The 15,328-nt window shown below is 44.5% G+C and overlaps 1 protein-coding gene across 7 annotated transcripts in view; it reads right to left on the bottom strand.

Moving 5' to 3' along the window:
* Positions 1 to 15,328, bottom strand: part of LOC137375908 (mitogen-activated protein kinase 9) — a 142,023-nt gene that overhangs the window by 88,837 nt on the left and 37,858 nt on the right. For 5 of the 7 annotated variants that reach the window (XM_068043579.1, XM_068043575.1, XM_068043582.1 and 2 more), the window contains exon 1: positions 12,470 to 12,531. The exons of 1 other annotated variant lie outside the window; for it this stretch is intronic. The gene's annotated coding sequence lies outside the window, so the exon portion shown is untranslated. Of the gene's footprint in view, positions 1 to 12,451; positions 12,532 to 15,328 lie in introns of those variants that run through there. One more of the 7 variants, XM_068043578.1, reaches the window with a different exon arrangement.

Genomic DNA, 15,328 nt, shown 5'->3' with positions numbered 1-15,328 from the left:
GTAGTAGACTCGCCAACTTTAAGGGCATTTAAGTGGTCATTGGATACACATATGGATGAAAATGGAATAGTGTAGGTCAGATGGTTTCACAGGTCGGCGCAACATCGAGGGCCGAAGGGCCTGTACTGCCCTGTAATGTTCTATGTTCTTAACTCCAGCGGATTCAAGCCTAGTCTGTCCAATCTTCCCTCATAAGAGAGCCTGCCCACTCCAGGTATTAGTCTAGTAAACCTTCTCTGAACTGCTTCCAATGCATTTACATCCTTCCTTAAATAAGGAGACCAATACTGTACACACTACTCCAGATGTGGTCTCACCAATGCCCTGTGTAACTGAAGCATAACCTCCCTACTTTTGTATTCAATTCCCCTCACAATAAACAATAACATTCTATTAGCTTTCCTACTTACTTGCTGTACCTGCATACTAACCTTTTGCGATTCATGCACTTAGACACCGAGATCCTTCTGCATCTCAGAGCTCTGCAATCTCTCACCATCTACATAATATGCTTTTTTATTCTTCCTGCCAAAATGGACAATTTCACACGTTTCCACATTATACTCCATTTGCCAGATCTTTGCCCACTCACTTAATCTATCTATATCCCTTTGTAGCCTCATGTCCTCTTCACAACTTGCTTTCCTACCTATCTTTGTGTCATCAGCAAATTTAGCAACCATACCTTCAGTCCCTTTATATAAATTGTAAAAAATTAGTAAAAAGTTGAGCCCCCAGCACAGATCCCTGCGGCACACCACTCGTTATTCCTTGCCAACCAGAAAATTACCCATTTCCTGTTTGCTAGCCAATCTTCTATCCATGCCAATATGTTATCCCTTACACCATGAGCTTTTATTTTTTGCAATAAAATGAGTTCATGGAATGTATACAAGTTACTTTTCTCCATCAGTATGTTAAAGAATCAACTAATGAACGGGCCATTTTAGATCTAGAATTGTGGAATGACAAAGGACAAGTTGATAACCTTGTAATAAAAGGAGCCTCTAGGGAAGTGAGATCATTAATTTTATCCTGAGTTTTAAAGTAATTTAATCAAGTCCAAAACTAAAGTCTTGAATCTGAACAAAGCAATCCATGTAGGTATGAGGGGTCAGTTGGCTAAGGTAGATTGGCAAGCTACATTAAAAGATATGACAATGATAAGGAATGACCAAAGACCTTGTATGGTGAGGTAGCGGGGGCCAGATGACTAGTGGGGTACCAAAGCTCCATTGCAAGGATGCTTGCAAGCGTGACATGAAGGCCCTAAGTGTCAACTATCGTACCTGGGAGTTACGAGCTGGCGAAAGAGGGAAATGGCGACACATCCTGTGCACCATCACAAAGACCAGTTGCTACAGTAGCTTGGCAACAGGCGCTGTCAAAAATAACAACTCACAACGTCACCTGGTAGCTTCACATGCAGCATTTGTGGCAGAACCAGTTCTCAACGATTGGCCTTCACAGCCATCAGCAAAGGTGGATCAAGAGAAGACACCCCACCTAAATGGATTGTTTGCTCTGTGTCCATCATTTTTCATCGATGAAGGATGCCAACCAGAGAGATAAGTAATGGCAAACTTTTAAAGAATGAATTCATAATTTGCAACAAATATATATGCCCTTAAAGAATAAAAATCTCATCAGAGAAGTGGGCATACCGTGGCTAAGAAGAGAAGTTAAAGATAGTATTAGTTAAAGGAAGAGATTTATAATATTGCCAAAAAGACTAGTCAGCTTGAAGATTGGGAGAACAGAGGGACCTTGGAGTGCATGTCCACAGATCCCTGAATGTAGCTGGACAGGTAGATAAGGCAGTCAAGAAGGTACATGAGATACTGCCTTTATTAGCCGAGGCATAGAATGTAAGAGCTGGGAGGTTATGCTGGAACTGCACAAAACTCAATATAGACCACAGCTGGAATACTGCATTTCGTTCTGATCACCACACTATAGTAAAGATGCGATTGCACCAAAGAGTGTGCAGAAAAGATTTACGAGGATGTTGCTTGGACTGCAGAATTTTAGTTATCAGGAAAGATTGGATGGGTAGGGTTGTTTCCTTTGGAACAGGGAAGGCTGAGGGGAGACCTAATTAAAATGTATAAAATAGATAGAAGACCCTATTCCCCTTGGTTAAGGGGTCCATAAACAGGGAGCATAGATGTGGGTAAAAGGTAAAGGGTTAGAGGGGATTCAAGGGGAAATCTTTTCACCCGGAGGGTTGTAGGGGTCTGGAACTCACTGCCTATAAGGGTGGTAGAGGCAGAAACCCTGAAACGTTTGAAAAGTACTTGGATATGCACTGGAAGTGCCTTAACCCACAAGGCTACAGACCAAGAACTGGAAACTGGATTAGGCTGGATGGCTACTTGTCGGCTGGCATGGACGCACTGGGCCAAGCAGCCTCCTTCTATGCTGTAAATTTCTATGATCCTATAAAGTCAGCAAAAGATGGCCATAAAATTGATAAAGAAAAAGAATATGAAAATAAACTAGCAAGAGACACAAAAACATTATTAAAGCTTCTATAAGTATGTAAAAAGGAAGAGATTAGCAAAAGTAAACGTGGGTCCCTTAGAGGCAGAGGCAGGGAAAAATATATTGGGGAGTAAGGAAATGGCAGAGTGAAGAATTCTTACTGCAAAGAAATAGGGCCTTGGATGAGACCACACCTGGAGTACTGTGTGCAGTTTTGGTCTCCTTTCCTATTTGCCTTGGAGAGAGTACAACAAAAGGTTCACTAGACTGATTCCTAGAATGAGAGAATTGTAATATGAGGAGAGATTGAGTAGACTAGGCCTATACTCTCTAGAATTTAAAAGAATGAGGGGTGATCTCATTGAAACATAACATTCTTAAGATGCATGACAGGGTAGATGCTGGGAGGATTTTGCCCCTGGCTGGAGTGTTGAGAAATAGGGGTCAGAGTCTCAGAATGAGGGGTCAACCATTCAGAACTGAGATGAGGAGAAAGTCCTTCACTCAAAGGATTGAGTGTCTTTGGAATTCTCATCCTGAGGGCTGTGGATACTCAGTCATCGAGTATATTCAAGACACCGTGACAGATTTTGATACTAAGGGAATTAAGGGATATGGGAATAGCGTAGGAACGCAGTTAAGGTAGATCAGCTATGATTGTACTGAATGGTGGAGCAGGGTCAAAGGACTGAACTGCCTACTCCCACCCTTATTTCTAATGCTCTTACAGCAACTCACACTATTGTGAAATAGGTCATATGTTATTCTGCTTTATTTTTAAACTTATAATTGCTAAGATCAAGGAAAAATGTTGCTGGGAGAAAAATATTCCAAGCGTTTTGAGCAATCCGATAGCATAAAGGTTAATCAAGCAAATCTATGAAATTTGCACGTGACTTAATCACAATTAATTGATTCAAATTGCAATAAATACATTTATTTATCCAATCAAATGGAGAAATTTTATTGAATTCTTATAAAATTTATATTGAGTTCAAATAATTTAACTTGACAATTTGACAAAGTAAGATAATGAAGCAGGTAAATAAGACTTAAGTGGATCATTCTTTTAGAGAACTAGTCACATTATAATGGGCTAAATAAGCTCATGTGCTGTAAAATTCTATGCTGGATAGTACTATAGAAGAAACAAGATGGGACATGCAAAACAGAAGATGATGCCCAAACATTTCTATGTTGCTATCTCTGACTGTTTGCAACATGGAGACTAGTAACTTGTAGACTCTATACAGCCCCTGCACAAATGAAATGTATCAGCCCTCAATGTTACACCTGGCCATTCAAAACACATTTATCCACATTCTTAATTGCCTGTCCTTTGATATTGCCATGAACTTTTTTATATATTAACAACCTAATAGCTTTCCTTATGACAACATTAGTTTTACACAGTGAGTAATGATCTGAAATGCACTGCCTGAAAGGGTGGTTGAAGCAGAGATAATAGTAACTTTGAAAAGGGAGCTGGATAAATACTAGAAGGGGAAAGATTTGCATGGTGCTGGGGAAAGAACAAGGGAGCAGGATTAATTGGTAAAGTCTTTCAAAGTGCCAGCACAAGTACAATAGGCTGAATGGTCTTTCTGTGCTGTTCCCTTCCTGCCCCCATCTCAAAATCAGCCTCATTTTTGTGCTATTAAAAGACCTACTCATTAGTCATTCTTCTTGTCCAATTAATTTTTAAACATACAACTATAGCACAACTCAAAACGCCTAGTCACCATCGTTCTTCAAGGTCCAATTTTCACACCCATACTGACCACACAAAACACTTTATAAATGCAATTTGCTGTTGTTAGCATTCTACTCATCAGCCTGATTTTACAATAGCACAGAACCTCTTTGTGCTATTAATCGGCATTGCAAAGGATGCATTCTCCATTTTAACTTAATAGTTTCAGCTATTTAAAGTTATTAAACTGTCTCAAGTGAACATCCTTGACTTGTGATCTTTATCCATTTTGTTAATTCTTGCTGCTGCTGGTTCCCAGGTGCAATTTTCCATCAATTCCAGTTCTTTTGGGGGGAGGTAAAATGGAGTGGGAGGCTCGGGGGGCCTTTCCTCACCCGCTCCCACCTCGGCTGCCATTTTATGCAGGGCGGCAGGAAACCACCCACCCCAGGCCAATCAAGGCCCTTAAGTGGCCAATTGACAGCCACTTAAGGGCCTTCGCCCGCCACCACGGGGATTTTATCCTTGGCCGACTGGACAGCCCAGGCCTGAGAAAAGCCGCCCGATAAAAGCAGGCAACCTGGGGGGAGGGGGCCTCCTGATCGGGCATCTTGTGCCCGACAGAGGGCCGCTCTCAATACCCCAACCATGCCTAACGTCCAGCATGTCCCTCACCCGCTCCCCCCCCACTTTCAATCGACCACCCTTGCCTCGCCGGGGCCTGACCGACCACCACCGATGAGGCCCCAAAAAACTTACCTCTTCCCGGGGCTGTCCCTCCTCTTCTTCAGGAAGCTAGGCTGCAGTCACAGCAGTGGCCACCGCTCCTGGTGGCGCTGCCGGGAGTAAGAGCTGTCAGCCTGCTGATTGGCCGTCAGATCCATTAGGCGAGACTTCAAGCCTCAATGAGGTGGAAATCTCGCCTCAGACCTATTAAGGGACTGGGGACCATAAAATCTGGACTGGATTCCCAGGCCAGGCAGAGGCAGGATCGCCACCGACTTTTCGGTTGGTGGTCGGCTCCTGTCCGACGAGGGTAAAATTCAGCCCTCTGTCTTTTTCCCTATATTTCCTCTGCAGTACCAAGAACAGATCTTGGAAAGTTGATGCAATAGTCAACAATACATTCTTTCTCAACTCTGCATCCCATTCCAGTTTCTCAAGCTGTTGTTCACTTCCACAGTCTATTTGTTAGCGTTCTGATTTTATTTAATGGTTAATATAAATGATTTTAACGAGGTTGTCATCTTGATGGCAATCTTCAGCTTGATTCCCATCTCTGCCACCAGTGGGTAATAATTGACCTGCAGAATGCATCAGGCTATGTTCACATGCCCATTCCTGAGTTTTGAAAATGTTAGTCTATCTGATCGCTATAATTTGCTCATCAGCTTTCAGTTTTTTCCCCATAAGTACAACTTTATAAACCTCAGGTAACCAACCTACAATATGGGTGAAAATGAAGGGAAGAGCAAGTGACTTCAGGTGACAACTAGACAGATTAGTATTCTTGACAGATAGGTATCAAATTAAATTTAGTGTGGAGAATTGATGCATTTTGGGAGGAAAGAGGAATAAAATAAGGAGAGGAGATACACACCAAATGCTAAAACTTTAAAAGAGTAGAGCATAGAAATTTAGAGTTTCAAATACACAAATCTTTAAAAGTGGGACAAAAGCATATAGGATTATAGGTTTTATAAGTAACAGCATGCAGCATAAAAACAAAGAGATAATGCTAAAATTATACTAGTCATTGTTTTTGCTGCATTTAGAACATTGTGTACAGTTTTGGGCACCCTAGTTTAGGCAGTATATCAAGGTGCAGAAGAGATTTGCTTAAAGAAGATTTACTACCAGAGCTGAGGCTTTAGTTGTGAGGGGAAAGAGGAGAAATGGGGGCTTTTTCATTAGAAGTCTTTCACAATTAAAAGAAGTTTCAATAGGATAAAGAGAAAAAAAAAATCCCACTCCTTGGTGAGTCAGTAACCAGACGGCATAAATTTAATATCACCCAAACAGCAGAGGGAGCAGCTCTAGATCACTTTCTTTTTAAAAAATGCAGACAGAAGTTGGGACTTGGAATTATCTACCAGGCACAGTAGGGGAAGTGTAATCCATTATAGATTGAAAAGAACTGGATAAATATTTGAAAAATAAGTGTATATGGGAATAGGCCTGGGAAATGGGACTAAATAGATGGCGCTTATTTAGATACCTGGTACAGGTGAAGTGTGTAGAATGGTTTCCTTGTGAAGCTGATTCTACAACCTTTTGAAAAGGTTGTATAGCAAAGAATATATCAAATAGTTTCACTGTACCAGCAAGTATACCATGCAACATATTCTAAAAACTAGCTCATGATTTGACACTTTATTTCCAACTGTTGACTTGAAACCTTTTTTTCCCCATTTGTTCAAAGAATGTCAACGTCACTGGCTTGGCCAGCATTTATTGCCCATCCTGAATTGCCCTTGAGAAGGTGTTGGTGATTTGCCTACTTGATTTGTCCATGTGGTGCAGGTACATGAACAGTGCTGTTCAGGAGGGAGTTCCAGGACTTTGACCCAGCGACGACGAAGGAACGGCGATATAGTTACAAGTCAGGATGGCGAGTGACTTGGGGAGGAACTTGCAGGTGGTGGCGTCCCCATTTGTCTGCTGCCCTTGTTCCTCTGGGTGGTAAAGGTCGCAGGTTTGGAAGGTGATGTCAAACCATTGCTGCCACTGTGCACCAGTGGTGGAGGGAGTGAATGTTGAAGGTGCTAGATGGGGTGATCAAGTGGGCTTCTTTGTCCTGGATGGTGTCAAGCTTCCTGAGTGTGGTGCGAGCTGCACTCATCCAGGCAAGTGGAGAGTATTCTATTACACTCCTGACTTATACCTTGAAGGTCGCGGACAGGCTTTGGGAGATGAATTATTCATCATGGAATTCCCAGCCTCTGACCTGATCTTGCAGCTACAGTATTTATATGGCTGGTCCAGTTAAATTTCTAGACAATGGAAACCCACAGGATGTTGGTGGCAGATTCAACTATGATAATGCCATTGATCATCAAGGGGAGATGGTTAGATCCTCTGTTGTTGGAGATGAACATTCATGCTACACAAGTGCCATACATTGTCACTTGCCACTTATCAGCAAAAGCCTGAATGTTGTCCAGATCTTGCTGCATGTGGGCACAGATTGTTTAGGTATCTGAGGAGTTGCGAATGATACTGACATTGTGCAATCATCAGCGAACATCCCTACTTCTGACCTTACGTTGGAGGGAAGGTCATTGATGAGCAGCTGAAGATGGTTGGATCTAGAACACTACCCTGAGGAACTCCTGCAGCAATGTCCTGGGGCTGAGATGATTGGCCTTCAACAACCACAACCATCTTCCATTGTGCTAGGTATGACTCCAACCAGTGGAGAGTTTTCCCTCGATTCCCATTGATTTCAATTTTTCTGGGGCTCCTTGATGCCATACTCGGTCAAATGCTGCCTTGATGTAAAGGGCAATCACTCTCACCTCATCTCTGGAATACAACTCTTTTGTCATGTTTTGACCAAGGCTGTAATGAGGTCTGGAGCAGAGTGGCCCTGGCAGAACCCAAACTGAGCATCAAAGAACAAAGAAAATTACAGCACAGGAACAGGCCCTTCGGCCCTCCAAGCCTACACCGATCCAAATCCTCTATCTAAACCTGTCGCCTATTTTCTAAGGGTCTGTATCTCTTTACTTCCTGCCCATTCATGTATCTGTCTAGATACATCTTAAAAGACGCTATCGTGCCCGCGTCTACCACCTCCGCTGGCAATGCGTTCCATGCACCCACCACCCTCTGCGTAAAGAACTTTCCACGCATATCCCCCCTAAACTTTTCCCCTTTCACTTTGAACTCGTGTCCCCTTGTAATTGAATCCCCCACTCTGGGGAAAAAGCTTCTTGCTATCCACTCTGTCTATACCTCTCATGATTTTGTACACCTCAATCAGGTCCCCCCTCAACCTCCGTCTTTCTAATGAAAATAATCCTAATCTACTCAACCTCTCTTCATTGCTAGCACGCTCCATACCAGGCAACTCAGTGAGCAGTTTGTTGCTAAGTGCCACTCGATAGCACTGTCAACAACACCTTCCAACACTTTGCTAACAATTGAGAGTAGACTGATGGGCTGGTAATTGGCTAGATTTGGATTGTCCTACTTTTAACGCATAGGACATATTTCAGCAATTTTCCACATTGTCAGGTAGATGCCACTATTGTCGCTGTACAGGAACATCTTGGCTAAGGGTGCGACTATTTCTAGAGCACAGATCTTCAGTACTATAGCCAGGATGTTGTTGGGGGCCTATTGCCTTTGCTATATTCAGTGCACGCAGTCATTTCTTGATACTGAGCCACTCTTAGTGACGGACATTGAAGTCCCCCACCCAGAGTACATTCGATGCCTTACTACCCTCAGTGCTTCTTCCAAGTGGTGTTCAACATGGAGAAGCCCTGATTCATCAGCTGAGGGAGGGCAATAGGTGGTAATCAACAAGAGGTTTTATTGCTCACATTTGTTCTAATACCATGAGACTTCATGAGGTCCAGATTCAATGTTGAGGACTCCTAGGGCCACTCCCTCCCAACTGTATAGCACTGTGACGCCACCTCTGCTGGGTCGGTCCTGCCGATGGGACAGGATCGTGATGCAGGAGTCTGGGACATTGGCTGTAAGGTATGATTTGATGAGTATGTCTGTCAGCCTGTTGCTTGACTGATTGGTAAGACAGCTCTCCCAATTTTGGCATAAGTCCCCAGATATTAATGAGGAGGACTTTGCAAGGTCAACCAGGCAGTGTGCCTTTGTCATTTCCAGTGTCTAGGTCGATGTCGGGTGGTTATACTTATTTCACTCCTCTGTAGTGGTTTGATACAACTGAGTGGCTTGCTCAGCCATTTCAGAGGGCAGTTAAGACTGAACCACATTCCGGTGGGTCTGGAGACACTTGTAGGCCAGACTGGGTAAGGATGGCAGATTTCCTCCCCGAAGGGCATTAATGAACAAGATGGGTTTTTATACCAATCCAGTAATTTCATGATCATTAATGAGACTAGCATTTTATTCCCGATTTATTAATTATTTGAATTTAAATTCCTTAAGCTGCCATGGTGGGATCTGAACATGTCTCTGGAGGATTAGACCAAGCCTCTGGAAGACTAGTCCAGCAAGATTACTACTATGCTACCACCACCACCCCCACTAAAGGCCTGCTACCCGACCCTAACCCGACGGGACCCGACTACATGTGTCGGGTTCGGGTGGGGTCAGGTCGCACTTCCGGGTCCGGCATTCGGGCTTGGGCCGGATCGGACACACTCTATCACCACCTCAGGTAAGTGACTCTAATGTTAATTTACTTTTTGGACTTTAAAAGTGGTTTCGTTACAGTTATTTTAAGCTGGTGCAGGTAAGGAACAAAGTGAAAAATGGAAGGTAAGTTAACTGATGGTTGGGTCGGGCGCAAGAAAAAATGGAAGGACTCGGGCTGGGTCGGACTCGGGTCAGGTTTCATTTGCAGACCCGAGCAGGCCTTTACCCCCCCCCCCACCCTGTGAATTGTACAGCCTGCTCCTGCCCCACTGAACTATTTCTTCCCATCTTGACTCTATCTTTGCTCCTCTGGTCCAGTCTCTTCCCGCCTACATCCGTGATTCTTCTGACGCACTACATCATTTTGACAATTTCCAGTTTTTTGGCCCCAACCGCCTCCTCTTCACTATGGACATCCAATCGCTCTACACCTCCATCCCCAACCAGGACGGTTTGAGTGCTCTCTGCTTCTTCCTTGAAGAGAGGCACAACCAGTCCCCATCAACCACCACCCTCCTCCGCCTGGCTGAACTTGTTCTCACATTGAACAACTTCTCCTTCAACTCCACTCACTTCCTTCAAGTAAAAGGTGTTGCAATGGGTACCTGCATGGGTCCTAGTTATGCCTGTCTTTTTGTGGGATATGTCGAACATTCCTTGTTCCAGTCCTACTCAGGCCCCCTTCCCCCAACTCTTTTTCCGGTACATTGATGACTGTATCGGTGCTGTTTCCTGCTCCCGCCCCGAACTGGAAAACTTCATCAACTTTGCTTCCAATTTCCACCCTTCTCTCACCTTTACATGGTCCATCTCTGACACTTCCCTTCCTCGACTTCTCTGTCTCCATCTCTGAGGATAGGCTGTCTACTAATATCCATTATAAGCCCACTGACTCCCACAGCTACCTCGACTACACTTCTTCACACCCTGCCTCCTGTAAGGACTCCATTCCATTCTCCCAGTTTCTCCGTCTCCGACGCATCTGCTCTGATGATGCTACCTTCCATGACAGCGCTTCTGATATGTCTTCCTTTTTCCTCAACCGAGGATTCCCCCCCACTGTGATTGACAGGGCCCTCAACCATGTCCAGCCCATTTCCCGCACCTCAACCCTCACCCCTTCCCCTCCCTCGCGGAACCACGACAGGATTCCCTTGTCCTCACTTTCCACCCCATCAGCCTTCATATCCGAAAGATCATCCTCCACCATTTCCACCACCTCCAGCATGATGCCACTACCAAACGCATCTTCACCTCCCTTCCCCATCAGCATTCCGAAGGGATCGTTCCCTCCGTGACACCCTGGTCTACTCCTCCAGTACCCCCACCACCTTCCCCTGCAATTGCAGGTGGTGTAATACCTGCCCATTTACCTCCTCTCTCCTCACTATCCCAGGCCCCAAACACTCCTTTCAGGTGAAGCAGCGATTTACTTATACTTCTTTCAATTTAGTATACTGTATTCGCTGCTCACAATGTGGTCTCCTCTACATTGGGGAGACCAAACGCAGACTAGGTGACTGCTTTGCGGAACACCTCTGCTCAGTCCGCAAGCAGGACCCAAGCTTCCGGTTGCTTGCCATTTCAACACTCCCCCCTGCTCACATGTCTGTCCTGGGATTGCTGCAGTTTTCCAGTGAATATCAATGCAAGCTCAAGGAACAGCATCTCATTTACCGATTAGGCACACTACAGCCTGCCAGACTGAACATTGAGTTCAATAATTTCAGAGCATGACGGGCTCCATTTTACTTTTATTTTCAGTTTTTTTTCTTTTTCCTTTTTTAAATTTTTTTTTGTGTTTATTTTATTTCATCTTAGTTTGTTCAGTTTGCTTACCCACTGTTTTTTTTTCATTTTTGTACTTGCGGCTGTTCAATTTTCAGTCTGTTAACACTCTATCTGTACTAATGCTTTGTCTTTCAACACACCATTAACATATTGTTTGCCTTTGCTCCATGACCTTCTGGTCAGCTATTATGAGCTTGTCCTATTTACACCTTCTCCTTTGTTATCTCTTGCCCCACCACCGCTTTACTTGCTTATAAAAAAATAATGGCAGCTTGTCAGAAAGGTACAGCGATAATCATGGGGGATTTTAATCTACATATAGACTGGAAAAATCAGATGGTCAAAGGTAGCCGAAATAAGGAGTTCATAGAATGTTTTCAGGATAGTTTCTTATAACAGCATGTTCTGGAGCCAACCAGAGAACAGGCTATACTAGACCTGGTACTGTGTAATAAGACAGGATTAAACAATGACCTCATAGTGAAGGCACCCCGAGGCAGTAACAATCGTAATATGATTGAATTTTACATTCAGTTTGAGGGACAGAAGAGTGGGTTTAAGACTAGTATTTTAAACTTAAATAAGGACAATTATGACGGCATGAAAGCAGAGCTAGCTAAGGTGCACTGGCAAATTAGGTTAAGGGATAGGTCAATAGAGATGCAGAGGCAGACATTTCAGAATACACAGAACAGATACATTCCAACAAGAAAGAAAAATTCCAAAGGAGGACCAACATTTGTGGTTGACTAAAAAAAGTTGAAGATAGTTAACTTAAAGAAAAAGCATACAATTGCACAAAGATGGGTGGCAGGCCAGAGGATTGGACAGAATATTAAAAAAAAGCAAAGAGTAACTAAAAGATTAATAAGGAGGGAAAAATTAGAGTACAAAAGAAAGCTAGCTAGAAATATAAAAACATATAGTAAGAGTTTCTACAGATCTTGAAAAATATAAGTTACCAAAGTGAACACTAGTCCTATAGAAAGTGAGTCTGGGGAATTAATAATGGATAATAAGGAGATGGCAGATGAATTGAACGGTTTTCACTATAGAGGATACATGTAACATCCCAGAAATAGTTGTAAACCAGGAAATGGAAGGGAGGGAGGATCTCAAGAAAATTACAATTACCAGGGAAGTGGTACTGACCAAATTGTTGGAGCTGCAGTCTGGCAAGTCCCCGGGTCCTGATGGACGTCATCCTAGGGTCTTAAAAGAAGTGGCTAGTGAGATAGTTGATGCGTTGATTTTAATTTTCCAAAATTCCCTAGATTCGGGCAAGGATCGCATTCGATTGGAAAATAGCAAATGTAACTCCTTTATTCAAAATGGAGGGAGACAGAAAGCAGGAAACTGCAGGCCAGTTAGCTTAGTTTCTAACATTTTCCCTATGACAGATGTTATTAATAAAGACATTATAGCAGGGCACTTGGAAAAATTCAAGATCAGGCAGAGTCAACATAGTTTTGTGAAAGGGAAATCATGTTTAACCAATTTATTGGAGATCTTTGAAGTAGTAACGTGCTGTGGAGAAAGGGGAATTGGTGGATGTGCTGTACCTAGATTTCCAGAAGGCATCTGATAAGATGCCACATCAAAGGTTATTATGGAAAATGAAAGCTCATGGGGGTAACATACTGGCATGGATAGAAGATTGGCCAGCTAACAGGAAAGAGAGAGTAGGCATAAATGGGTCATTTTCTGGTTGGCAAGATGTAACGAGTGGCGTGCCACAGAGATCAGTGCTGGAGCCTCAACGTTTTACAATTTATATAAATGACTTGGATGAAGGGACTGAAGGTATGGTTGCTAAATTTGCTGATGACACAAAGATAGGTAGGAAAGTAGGTTGTGAACAGGAAATAAAGAGGCTACAAAGGGATATAGATATGTTAAGTGAGTGGGCAAAGATTTAGCAACTGGAGTATAATGTGGAAACATGTGAAATTGTCCATTTTGGCAGGAAGAATAAACAAGCATATTATCTAAATAGTGGGAGATTGCAGAGGGATCTGGGTATTCAAGTGCATGAATCACAAAAGATTAATATGCAGGTACAGCAAGTAATTAGGAAAGCTAATAGAATGCTATTGTTTATTGTGAGGGGAATTGAATACAAAAGTAGGGAGGTTATGCTTCAGTTATACAGGGCATTGGTGAGACTACATCTGGAGTAGTGTGTACAGTATTGCTCTCCTTATTTAAGGAAATATGTAACTGCATTGGAAGCAGTTCAGAGAAGGTTTACTAGACTAATACCTGGAATGGGCAGGTTGTCTTATGAAGAAAAGTTGGGCAGGCTAGGCTTGTATCCGCTGGAGTATCGAAGAGTAAGAAGTGACTTCATTGAAACATATAAGACTCTGAAGGGTCTTGACAGGGTGGATGTGGAAAGGATGTTTCCTCTTGTGGGAGAATCTAGGACTCGGGGTCACTGTTTAAAAATAAGGGGTCGCCCATTTAAGACAGAGATGAGGCAAAAAATTTTCTCTGAGGATTGAGAGTTTTTGGAACTCTCTTCCTCAAAAGGTGATGGAATATTTTTAAGACAGAGGTAGATAGATTCTTGATAAGCAAGGGGTGAATGGTTCTTGGTGGTAGGCAGGATTGTGGAGTTGAGCTTACAATCAGATTAGCCATGATCTTGCTGAATGGCAGAGCAGCCTACTCCTGCTCCTAATTCTTATGTTTTTGAGAGAGAGGCAATCATAGGAAAACATAAGAATTAGGAGCAGGAGTAAGCCACTCAGCCCTTCGAGCCTGCTCTGCCATTCAGCAAGATCATGGCTAATCTGATTGTAAGCTCAACTCCACAATCATGCCTACCACCAAGAACCATTCACCCCTCATCTCTGTCTTAAATGGGCGACCCCTTATTTTTAAACAGTGACCCCTAGTCCTAGATTCTCCCACAAGAGGAAACATCCTTTCCACATCCACACGCCTCTCTCTCAATCTCCCTCATTTACACTGTCATTTTCTGTTGTACACAACTCCCTTCCCATATACTTCATAATCACATCTTGTTACTTACGTCCATTGATCATTTCCTCTCATTCCCTCTTTACTCTTATTTTACTCATTCAATTGAAAACTTGTATTATGATCAGTACAAAAAATTCACATTGTCACCTGCTCATTGAACTAGGCAGTTCATGGACAACAGGTCTTTTCATATTATTTCACATGATATATAGAAGGAAAGTTTTATTCAAAGAATCGGGGGGGGGGGGGGGGGGAAGAAGGGCAGAGGGGGTGGGGTGGTGGGAAGAGGGGGGGAGGGAGAGGGAGAGGGGGAAAGGGGGGAGGGAGAGGGAGAGGGGGAAAGGGGGGAGGGAGAGGGAGAGGGAGAGGGGGAAAGGGGGGAGGGAGAGGGAGAGGGAGAGGGGGAAAGGGGGGAGGGAGAGGGAGAGGGGGGGGAGGGAGGGAGGGGGTGGGAAGAGGGAGGGAGGGAGGGGGTGGGAAGAGGGAGGGAGGGGGTGGGAAGAGGGTGGGAAGAGGGAGGGAGGGGGTGGGAAGAGGGTGGGAAGAGGGAGGGAAGAGGGAGGGAAGAGGGAGGGAGGGAGGGGGTGGGAAGAGGGAGGGAGGGAGGGGGTGGGAAGAGGGAGGGAGGGAGGGAGGGGGTGGGAAGAGGGAGGGAGGGAGGGAGGGGGTGGGAAGAGGGAGGGAGGGAGGGGGTGGGAAGAGGGAGGGAGGGAGGGAGGGGGTGGGAAGAGGGAGGGAGGGAGGGAGGGGGTGGGAAGGAGGGAGGGAGGGAGGGAGGGAGGGAGGGGGGGAGGGAGGGGGTGGAAGAGGGAGGGAGGGGGTGGGAAGAGGGAGGGAGTGAGGGAGGGGGTGGGAAGAGGGAGGGAGGGAGGGAGGGGGGTGGGAAGAGGGGGGTGGGAAGAGGGAGGGAGGGAGGGAGGGGGGGGTGGGAAGAGGGAGGGAGGGAGGGAGGGGGGGGTGGGAAGAGGGAGGGAGGGAGAGGGAGAGGGGGAAAGGGGGGGGAGGGAGAGGGAGAGGGGAAAG

Source organism: Heterodontus francisci, chromosome 12 (assembly GCF_036365525.1).
Source record: "Heterodontus francisci isolate sHetFra1 chromosome 12, sHetFra1.hap1, whole genome shotgun sequence".
NCBI classification, from domain to species: Eukaryota; Metazoa; Chordata; class Chondrichthyes; order Heterodontiformes; family Heterodontidae; genus Heterodontus; species Heterodontus francisci.
The sequence above is the reverse complement of the archived record's forward strand: the minus strand, read 5'-3'. Positions and strand labels throughout refer to the sequence as shown.